Source organism: Megalobrama amblycephala, linkage group LG5 (assembly GCF_018812025.1).
Source record: "Megalobrama amblycephala isolate DHTTF-2021 linkage group LG5, ASM1881202v1, whole genome shotgun sequence".
Classification (NCBI taxonomy): domain Eukaryota; kingdom Metazoa; phylum Chordata; class Actinopteri; order Cypriniformes; family Xenocyprididae; genus Megalobrama; species Megalobrama amblycephala.
Window position 1 is genome coordinate 7,843,965 of NC_063048.1, and position 11,995 is coordinate 7,855,959.

The window sequence follows — 11,995 nt, forward strand, 5'->3', positions numbered from 1 at the left end:
ATGAATTTTGTATTGGCTGTATGGGGGAAGATCACGCTATATTAGCCCTCGAGGGTGCAGAGTGTGAGCACTGAGAATTATTCTCCAACAAATTGCTCTGCTCCAGACTCACCATCTTTGGGGAAGAGCCTGCGAGTCCTCAATGAGATCATGGGACTCCTGTGTCAACCTGAAGAGCAGGAAACGGGTCCTTTCATTTCTCTTGTCCTCTTACCAGATTGTGAGGTCGTTTGTGGAGCTAGGCGGCTGAGGCCACCCGTCAGAGTGAAGGCTCCCTCGTGGGACTTAGCTGTAGTCCTTGAGGGGATAGTCGACACCCCTTTTGAGTCACTTAGACTCTGATGTTAAGATGTTTTTTCTTATGGCAATTATGTCACAAAAGAGAATTTTTCAAACTAAGTGCTAGTAAGAGATCATTGATGTGTGAACTGAATGACAGTAGCCTACTGGTTACATTGAAGTTATTGAATATTTTTCATAATAAAATTCATAAATTATGATGTCTGATCTGAATTTGGATACACTACAGTCAGTGTGTAACTTAAGTTATTGACTATTTTTGTTGTGACGCTTTTCAGATTTTGCAATTTGCAGATAATCCCTTCAGACTCGTCTCTCAGTCGCCTGCACAAAGAGTTCAGTGTATTTTATCCAGTGCGGAGGAAGGCTCGTTTTTCAGGAAAATTAGTTTGTAGCTCGTTGTCTACGATTGAAAAGAAATGTTGTTTGTGTTTTAACAATGTTTAGCTCAAGTGTTATTGAGCCGGGAAATTTGAATTTGTGAATATATTAATATGTGAAAATATACATATTGTGAAATATATTCAAATTTGTGAATTATTAGGTGTCTTACACGTAAACTGTTCACTTACATACTGTATTTCTTTGCTTAAGTCCAAGTTCAAAATAAAACTATTATTAACCGCTCTATTGTTATTTATACGGACTCTGAGCTGTCTGAACCACTAATAGTTCGTCCGAACTCTCTCACAACAGGTTTTTCAAAAGAACGCAGATGTTTGCGAGAGCACGCAAAATCTTTGAATTTTTTCCCCCTCCAATTCCATATTTTTTTCCACCACCATGTCCCTTTAGGTGCTCCGTAGATATGCGCATGTGCAGCGTTTTACACGTGTCGTTTTGTATCTCGCGACACGAATGAGAGGAATATTCTTGAGCAGATTTATTGGATCTGACACTGTTTGGACTTTGGAGTTGGTAATGGTAGGTCGATTGAGAGGTGCAGTGTGGGGGTGTTGGCAGACAGTCTAAAATATTTTAGGTTCTTGGGCCTCAGAAACGAACGGTTTCCACGCAAAAATTGGCATTTTTCAATATGGACGTGATCAGTGATCAAATCATGTCAGGTGTGCAGGCAGGCAGCTCGTGTACGCAAGTTTTTGAATTTGTGTGAACTTGCGTGCAACATAGTAAATCTGATGGATAATTGTAATGAGAGCATTTTAATCATTAATTTTACTGACAAACAACCGAAGCTCATTAGTCGATCATAAAAATTAGAATGTCAAATTAAAATTAGATTAGAATAGATGGGTGTTTGTGACCCATTAAAAATAATACAATAATGGGTTTTTTTCAGGGGTTTAGCTTTCTTTACATGCGCAAATAGCAGCATAAACAAAAGAACATGAGGATTCACACTGCAGAGCTTCTGTGAATGTGAATGCGTGTTTTATTCTTGTTGCATTTACACCGCTAACCAGTAGATGTCCTCAGCATGCTATGTTTCGAGTGAATAGCTAATGTAGACTTGGGTAAAGTTGGTTTTATATTCGCATATTCAGACTTCTGATCAGTTCAGACTTTCCAATAAATGTGCAATAAATTAATGTTTGCGATTTTAAGCTGCGACCTGATATTGACAACCAACGATTGTCAACTTACAACATTTTTCACAGTCGATCAAAATAGGCAAGTATTGTTTTAATGGCATATTTACTTGTGAATATCCACTGAATGTCCAATGTAGTGTGATTAACAAGACTATTGAATACGGATGTGCGAATGTGCGAATATAAAACCAACTTTACCCAAGTCTAATGTAGTCAGTGAATTTACCTGACGAAGTCAGGGATTGTTTTTATTCCACTATACTATCTTTTTCACTGCAAATTCAAAGGAAGCAAGACAAAGTTGTCGAAACTGACTGGACACTTGAGGTAATTTTTATATTACAGTTTGCTATAGCATCTCATTTTTGACTTGTCAGACAGCAGCGGCTTTTTCTGGAACTCTGCGATTAGTTCATCCAGAAATGAAAATGTTTACTCACCCTCATGTTTTTACGGGTGTAGACCTTCGCTGATCTTCGGAACACAAATTAAGATATTTTTGATCAAATCCATTCGCTCTGTGAGACGCCCTGCATTGACGGCATTATTGCTGTGTTATCACTCTTTCAATGCCCAGAAAGGTACTAAAAACATATTTAAATCAGTTCATGTGACTACGTGGTTCAACCTCAATATTATAAAGCGATGAGAATACTTTTTGTGCACCAAAAATAACAAAATAGCGACTTTATTCCACAATGTCCACTGAAGGGCGATTTCAAAACACTGTTTCATGAAGCTTTGAATCAGAGGTTTTGAACCAGAGATTCGGAGCGCGTATCAAACTGCCAAAGTCACATGAACTATTGAAGTTTCAAAACACTTAACGAAGCCTCGTTTACTGAATTCGAGTGATTTTGGCGCTCTGAACCACTGATTCGAAACAAATGATTCGTAAAGATTCGAAGCTTCATGAAGCAGTGTTTTGAAATCGCCTTTCACTGGATATTGTGGAATAAAGTCGCTATTTTGTTATTTTTGGCGCACGAAAAGTATTCACGTCGCTTTATAATATTAAGGTTGAAACACTGCATACATGAACTGTTTTAAATATGTTTTTAGTAGCTTTCTGGGCATTGAAAAGGGGAGTGTTATTGCTTTCTATGGAGGCCTCACTGAGCCATTGGATTTAATCAAAAAAATCTTAATTTGTGTTCCGAAGATCAACGAAGGTCTTACGGATGTGGGACGACATGAGGGTGAGTAATTAATGACATAATTTTAATTTTTGGGTGAACTAACCCTTTAACATCTCCGCAATCTTGTTTGCCATTGTAAATGTGTGAGCCCTTGAATTATGGATTCTGATTAGCTGCAGTGTTTCATCACTCAACAGCTGAAAAAAATAAAAATAAAAAATCATTCTGAAAGTGATTCCAAAGATATCTTTACTCTATATCGTTATTGTTAAAGTCCCCCTGTAGTAAATTATTTTTTCCCTTAAAACTCATCTTTGATCACCAAAATGACATATTTAAAAAAAAAAAAAAATCAAGTGAAAAAAATGACTTCATACCTTAAAATAGCTGAATGTAACTCTACAACCTTGCTTCATTTAATATACACTGATCAATGAATATGCAAATTAGCCCCGCCTCGACTCACTCACGGCAGCTCGGAGAGTATAGGCTACTGTTGCTGTAGTGACAACTGACAAGCAATTTGTTGTTTGTGTTGGATATTTAAAGGTGCCCTCTAATGAAAAATTGAATTTATCTTGGCATTGTTTGAGACAGTGAGTCTCAAACTCCATTGTTTCCTCCTTCTTATATAAATCTCATTTGTTTAAAAGACCTCCGAAGAACAGGCGAATCTCAACATAACACAGACTGTCACGTAACAGTCGGGGTGTACGCCCCCAAAATTTGCATATGCCAGCCCACGTTTCCAACATTATAAAAGGCATTAGACAAGGGCAGCCAGTATTAACGTCTGGATGTGCACAACCAAATCATCAGACTAGGTAAGCAAGCAAGAACAATAGCGAAAAATGGCAGATGGAGCAATAATAACTGACATGATCCATGATAATATGATATTTTTAGTGATATTTGTAAACTGTCTTTCTAAATGTTTTGTTAGCATGTTGCTAATGTACTGTTAAATGTGGTTAAAGTTACCATCGGTTATTACTGTATTCACGGAGACAAGAGAGCCGTCGCTATTTTCATTTTTAAACACTTGCAGTCTGTATAATGCATAAACAACTTCATTCTTTATAAATCTCTCCAACAGAGTAGCATTCGCCGTTAGCCACGGAGCACTATCAAACTCATTCAAAATCAGAAGTAAACAATATAACAGTATACAATACTCACATAATCCGACGCATGCATGCTGCATGCATGACGAACACTTTGTAAAGATCCATTTTGAGGGTTATATTAGCTGTGTAAACTTTGTTAAGGCACTGTTCAAGGCAAGCGCGAGCTCTGTGGGCGTGGACCACGGGATTTAAAGGGGCCGCAGCATAAAATCGGCGCGTTTATAATGATGCCCCAAAATAGGCAGTTAAAAAAATTAATAAAAAAAAATCTATGGGGTATTTTGATCTGAAACTTCACAGACACATTCAGGGGACACCTTAGACTTATATTACATCTTTTAAAAACATAATCTAGGGCACCTTTAAGAAAAAAGCTTGCTTCGCTTCGCATATTCAGTTTAACAGCTCTGCAACTGAACTGAATATTTTCTGACACTTAAATTGTGTTTTAAGTTATGAATTGGTAAAACGCCTTTGCAAAATGTTCGGACTGCTCTCTCACTGAATCACCTAAAGCGATTTCTCAGTAAAACAGACAGTATCGAGAGAACAAGCAGCCATTTTCCTCTGATGTTTGACAATTTCGTTGCTTTTAGGAGTTTTCAGATTTTAAAAAATGAAAATCCTGCAGGCAGTATATGAAATAAATGCACATCCTTGAATGAGCACGGATTTCCAGCGGATTTACTTATCAAGTTATCAGGGGCCTGTTAGCCTGGGTGCCAGCCCGAACCCAGCCCACAACATTTTTTGGACGGCAAGTTCGGTCTGGACTCGATCCATTGTGGAGTAATTATGCTCGGCTCCCAGAAAGCCGAGCCAATCAAATTGCCAGGGCGGGCTTTAATCGATGATGGACAGGCTATCTGCGGTTACGTAACCACCCACGTCATCAAAGAGCGCTTGGGTTGAATTGGTTTTTACCAACGATGACTGCAGCTGGAGAAGTAAGATGTTTAGATTCCGCTATCACGTCTGTAATAAAAGAAATCGACAGCGCATTAATTTAAAAAGACGAACAAAGAACCGCAATCAAGGCATTTGTCGATGGGAAAGATGTGTTTGCCGTCCTTCCAACGGGATTCGGCAAAAGTTTAAGTACAAGTTAGTACAACATACGTCACTTACTGCGTTGCTCTGATTGGTTGTAGGTCTATCCAATTGAGTGCAGTTTTTTTTTTTTACTGGTTCGGTTAAGACACGCCCCATAATTCAAGTGCAATGGAGCAGTATCAGACTCACATTCTGCCTAGGATATGAGTATGACGAAGTCAGGCTAGGGGCCTGTACCATGAAGCTGGATTAGATGGTTAGCCAGTAGGGCTGGGCGATATATCGCATGCGATTCTCACGCACATTTCGTCAGTAAAGCCGGTTCCCTGATTACGGCTAAATCGCCATCACCTGCTTTCAAATGGAGCGCCTTTTAATAGACAGAGCCGTAGTTCACGGACAAGCCACGCAAAATTGGGTTCATTATCGAAGTCGATTCATCTTCGATACTGAACGCGATTTTGCAATAAAAAAATCAGGAAGGGGGCAAGCACTTTTTCTCTATATTTTTATCTTTATCTTTATAGTTATTATTCTTGGTGTGTGAATGGGCCTAAAGTATTTGTTGTTGAGGGAATTACAATAGGCCTATGAATGTTTTGTTTTATTTACCTGTATTAGCCTATATAAATTAATTTAATTGCGTGCATTTACGAGGTTAATGCTAAATCCAATAGCCAATGGTAGTCCTCTAGCTGGACATATTCTGCATGTTTTGAAAGCTTCAGAAAATCTTTGATTTAAGGCAACAACTCTGAGAATCTTGTTAAAAATTTACCTCTACTCAGCCATCTATCATCCGTGTGCAGCAACAGGTCTGTGTGTTCTGCACCGGTCTCCTCCAAATGAGCACGGAATAACCTTCTCTGTAGAGTCCTGGCCCAAACGGAACACACAATCTTCAATGCAACATCCATCACTTCTTTCATGTTTAAAATCGTACCACACAATGCCTGCTGGTGGATTATACAGTGGTAATTAAGAAAGTCCAGGAAATTTTCACCATTGCTAGAGCGTCGTCCATTGTGATAGATATGAGTATGAAAAGGGGCAATTGGGTCTTGTTGACAAAATTCAATGAAAGTTGGAAAATATCTTTGCCTCTAGTGTGTCCTTTCAATGACAAAATAATGAGCAGCTCTTTTGCACCCATGTCTCCAAAAACCATTCTATTCGCAATGTTGTTCATCACAGTACCAAATACTAAATACTTAAAGACTTAATAGGCTATTTATTTTCAAACTTAAATATTTTTTTAATTTTAATCTGGACTACAACATGCCCATAATGATTGAAAATGTTCTGATTTGCTATTGTTCAGAAACACTTAGTGACATAAGGCTTCATCGGTTAACATGTTAATTCATTACAAAACTGACAATGACAAATACTTATAAAACATTTATTAATCCTAGTTAATGTTAATTTCTTTTAAGTTTTTATTTAAGTTTATTTTAAGTTTTATTTTATTTATTAGTTTAATAACATTACTAAAATCAAAACTATTATTTAATGGACCTGAGCTAAATCTAACAACGATCAGTTGTGTTTCTTAACTTGCATTAGGCTAACAAAAAAATAATACCTTCTGTACTTGCTCATTCTTAATGTTAGTTAATGCATTGATTAATATTAAATAATGAGACATTATGATAAAGTGTTACCTTTTGTTCTTTATAATTATTTTGCACTTTAATCTGTTTGAAACATTTCTACTTTTTTTTTGTGCATTGCATTATTGTATTTAAATGTTCAGAGCAGAGTTATTTTTGTTATAAGAAAAAGAGTTCTTAAACCTGTAATACTGTATACCGTGATATAAGCTTCAGCAAAATTTGATACCATCACATGCCTATCACTTCATTTAGTTTACTCCTTGCTTATATAGTGCACACATTTGCCATGCACTATATAGGGATTAAAGAATCCGTAAACAAGGGAGCGATTTTGGATACAGCAACGGAGTCAACAATGAGAGTCGATTCCTGTGGTGGGGTTGACCCCGACTCTGGGGCTATTCAGAGTCGAGGAATTGACTCTTTTGGAGTCGACTCCCCATCACTAATTTAAATAAGCAATCAGACCAACATTTTGAGTGTCTCAATACATTTTCCTCACCTTAACAGCCTTTATGCAGTGAAGCAGTTTGATTCTGCTTTCACCAAGGGAGTTCAAATACAAAATATGTTTTTTCTTGGGATATATCATCTGTCAAGAAGGATCATGAATTAATGAGTCAGTCTTGATTTAAGTCTTTGTTGTTTACAGAGAAGGATGAAAAAATGGAATAAACCAGGAGTGTCCAATGGCTAATCTCATTTAACTGACCCCACCATCACATCATATGTCTCTGGATCCATCTACAGTATACAGGTATATAAAAATGGTGTTCCAATATAAGATAACCAAATTATCTGAGAACATAAAAAAGCTACTTATATGGCATTGTGGCATCATTTATACATTTTTCATTGAACTGGCCTCCCCAAATATTTGTAGCTTGATATGAATCCAGGACAAACGCCCTGTCTGCATAATTTCTAACAAGGTGGGTAATGTACGCATTAGTGACATGTGGTCAAAAAGAATGAATGCAAGACAGACTTTCAAGTAGATCTGTAGGACTACATAATATTTAAGAGTCAGTATAAAATTATAAATGCAATAACATGACAATGAACCATAGGAAATCTTTTGAACATGCATATCACGAACCTCACTTTCAAGTTCAAGTTTAAGTTATCAAGTTTCTCCCCAGGTTTTAGACATTCCAAATCCCATGTAAAGATCTTATATGGGCTGACTTTTATTGCAAAGCCTCCCATCCATTTTTCCTGTCCATATGTCTTGCAACACTTCAGAGAGACATATAAGCAACACATGGTTTCATTCATTGAAACCTCATACAAAAAAGTTATTTTCATGTAGGATATATAAATTATAATGTAGGAGAATACATACAAAACATCTCTGAAGAGGGTGCTTAGATGGGTGGCTGTATGGCATGACCAGAGGCAGCATGGAAGGTGGGCTGGGGTGCAAGGCCAGTTAAAGGTGGAGCATGACTGACATTAGCAGATTGGTTGGCAGTAGGCTCGGGGGCAATGCAGGCAGCAGAAATGAATTTGGAAGATGCTGGTCCAGTGAGTGTTTGTGAGGTGAGCGAGGTGCTTGTAGAGCAGGGAACCGGGCAGGTGTAAAACAATATGTTATTTATATTGTAATGTGTTGTAAACAGTTGTTACATCGTAATTGTTATATCTTCCTCATTTGAACTTGAATGAGCAGCAATAGTAAAGCACAGACATTTCAAAATAAGAGTCCCACTGTATTTCGGCCTGTTCATTAATCAAAGTCAAGTAGTATGTATATTTCTCCCCCTGTTTGTACAAACCAAATGTAATATATTTATGTAATTATTTCCATATATTTATTTTAACTTGATTCAAAGTAAACTTTTGTTTCTTTAGGAAGGAAAGACTAAGAACATTATTTGACACATATTATTCAATATAAAGGGTTATTACAGTTAACTAAAACCATTAAAAAAAAAAACTTTTGATGTTAAATAAATGTTAATACTGAAATAAAAATTTATACAAACTAAACTGGTAGTTTTTCAGTTTTACAGGCAAGACATCTCTCAGCCATTGCCATTGCATCTCTCCAAGTGGACCCTTATACGTTTGCTTCTGGACATCTAACCACTTTTGGTGGACATAAGACCCTGACATAAAGGCATAAAGCTTTTATAGAAGTTGAAAGAAACAATCCAAATCAGGGGACTGATTTAACAGTGTCTGCAAGGACAAGATTCAAGCAGTGTGCATTAGAGTGCACTTGAGGAGCTTCCTTTCTAATCTGTACTTGTACTCCAGTTTCTGTTTCGGTTGCAATTATAATGTTTTTTTTTTTTATGTGTAGCTTGTCAGAGCTGTACGTCTCTGTGATCAGTAGTAAATGCTTTTCCACCTGAAAGCCAGAGGGGACACATCTGAAAGCACAAGTCATTCCAGGAAATCACGCTGTAGCTGAATAAACAGAAGATTGAAACGCCTTGATTGATTAAACATGACTAATAAACACACGACTGCCTTATTCTGTGTAAGAAGCCACATCATCTCACAGAAGGATGCTCAAATGAAGTGAGTTTGGAGTAAAAACATTAAATGTCTTTTGTTGGAAAAGATGTTAATAAATGCTTCTCATGTCTGGAAAGATGTTTGACGCATGTTGCTTTTTCAAATGCACATTACAAGCAACTCAAAATCACAGTTCTTTCAGATGGATTTGCATTTGGAGCCATACTTCATCGACAAGCCGCGCATAAACAAAAAAAAAATCGCAGTTTTGCGATTTCATAATAGCACTAAGCCAAATCGTTTAAGCACGATTTCAATGTTATTTTTCTAATGCCGCAGCCCTAGTAGTACCTCAATACCGTAAACTTTTCCTCCTTCTTACTAACATCTTTTATTTAATCTAGCATGATACTAAAAGACTTGCTTCCTTTAATTTCCCTGATTATAGATGTACAAATCATTTTGGTAAGACAATCCAGTGTTTCATTTTGTATGTTTCATCTTTCTTTTAAGACTAAACAACCTGTTTAGTGATAATCTCGATTATACCAATGACCCTTATTACAATCTGTATCTCTGTGGCCTCCCTTAGCTATACTCTGTGTTGCTGTGAGGAGCAATACCTCATCAACTGTTGTCTTCATCAGTTTATTGTACACATCATTTAAATAGCTTAGGAGAGAAGAGCTGGGGCCTGTACCATGAAGCTGGATTAGCTGGCTAGCCAGGTAAGTTTCAGATTAGTTTGTGCCAATCCTGGGTTTTAGGTACCATGAAAGTGACTTGGCTTTTAGCGGTGTTCATCGCCATAGTAACTTACGCTCCATGGCTAACCTGCTCCGGGGCAGGTTATGTTCTAGGTTAGAGATCTCAAACTGAAATTGGACCAATCAGACGTAAGCTAAGTGACACTGACACACCCAACACAATAAAGTCCATCCCTCAGTTTCTCTTCCTCCAAATTAAATGTCACAATATAGTAAAAACAAATATTTAATGATAAAATTGTCTGGTTTTAATGATAATTACTTAGAATTATTTTATGATTTATATATGATTTGTATAATTATCTATATTTTTATTAATCCATTACATGCACACAAGTTTAGTTTAACAGTTGTTAGTAAGCATTTAGTTTCAATGATTATTAATATATATATAGATCTTATGTAATATAAATAAGTAAATATACTCTTTAAATATGACTACATGTGAACTTGTATATTTGAGTCTCTATTGCTATATATGATCAACTATATAAACTAACTTCACAACTTTCACTTGCACTGATAGAGAAAGATCATTTCTTTATTTGTCCTCTTTCACAGACAAGTATTTTCCATTAGTGTAAATGCGTTTAAATTCTTCATTTTCAGCAAAAGAGTTTTGAATCACGCTGGCTCTCTCGCGAGAAGTGAATCACAGTTTATCTCTGTTGCAAGGCATGTGATTGGCTGTTTGGCACTGATGTCACAGATTCATGTGCACGCGCTCCACAAACTCAGGATCAAAGCCTGAGTTGACAGAGAAAGTTGATGATCAGCATCATGGTACCAACAAAGCCAGATAGGAGTGGTTTGGTTTTGTCAACTCGAAACTAATCCTATAACCCTGAGTTTGTTCAACTACCATCATGGTACAGGCCCCTGGTTGCATCTAATTGTTTATATTCTGTCTATGCTAGTATTGCATTGACGTGAGATTCTGATTTTGCATGAGCTGCAAGCCATACATCTTTGTAAGTAGCCTTTTTCCAGTTGATATTAATTTAGAAATTCAATATCTAAACATCTACTGAAAACACTTTTAGGACAGTTAGCTACTTTTGCAGGTTTTAGTGAGTGCAGCACAGCGGTCAGTCCTTCCTGACAGGACACCGTCTGTGTGACTCTGATTCTTTTAGCTCCTGCCTGTCTGTCTTTTCCCTGCTTTTCCACAATCTCTATTCTCCATGTAATTCTCTTGCTCTTTCTAGCCCTCGGTCCACCATCTTTTTTATTAAAAAAAAAAACAAAAACATTACTGGTATGCATCTTGAGACAAAACAATGGCACTTGGCACATATTTTAAGATTTGTGCAAGTTACTTTCAATTAAAACAGCTCAAACTTGCATTTTAGTCTTAGGACTAGCTTAAGCCTTGTCTGTGAAACCGGGGGCTGGAGTAATATTAATCTACCAAAACTAATAGTGATCAATCAAAATGTGAACTACTGAAATAGTGAAATAAATGTAACCAGGTGGAATTTCAATGTATAACCAGAAAAAAAGAATACTCCAGAACAGGAGCTGAATATGACGTTAGGAGTGCAACACAGAAGGAGAAAGCTTGCACAATGCACGAGAGACAAATCCTCTAGTGCAGTGGTTCTCAAACCTGTCTAGGGCTGCAACTAACGATTATTTTGATAATCAATTAGTTGGCCAATTTTTATTGACAAAAAACACACTATTGCACATCCCCAATGTACTTCAAACAAATGTGCCAATTGAATGCTATGAAAACATACAGTGCTTAATTTTTTAGACTACCTGTCATAATAAAGAGAGAACACAAATATTTTAGGAATCTATCAAAAACTTGTTTAAAGCTAAAAGTGGCATTGCCATTTATTAGGAAAATAACAAACTGAAACAACTAAATAGTTTCTAAATGATATTCACACATAATCGCCAAAATAAAAATTTTGGTGTTGTATTCTGATGTTATTGACTGTAATTGGGCATCTGAAAAAACAACTA

General features: G+C 36.8%; 1 long non-coding RNA gene across 1 annotated transcript; it reads left to right on the forward strand.

Moving 5' to 3' along the window:
- Positions 1-2,057: 2,057 nt before the first annotated feature.
- On the forward strand, positions 2,058-9,279 carry LOC125268388. Its single transcript, XR_007184873.1, has 3 exons — positions 2,058-2,180; positions 7,441-7,545; positions 8,796-9,279. It is a non-coding gene; the product is annotated as an uncharacterized LOC125268388 (long non-coding RNA).
- Positions 9,280-11,995: the final 2,716 nt, after the last annotated feature.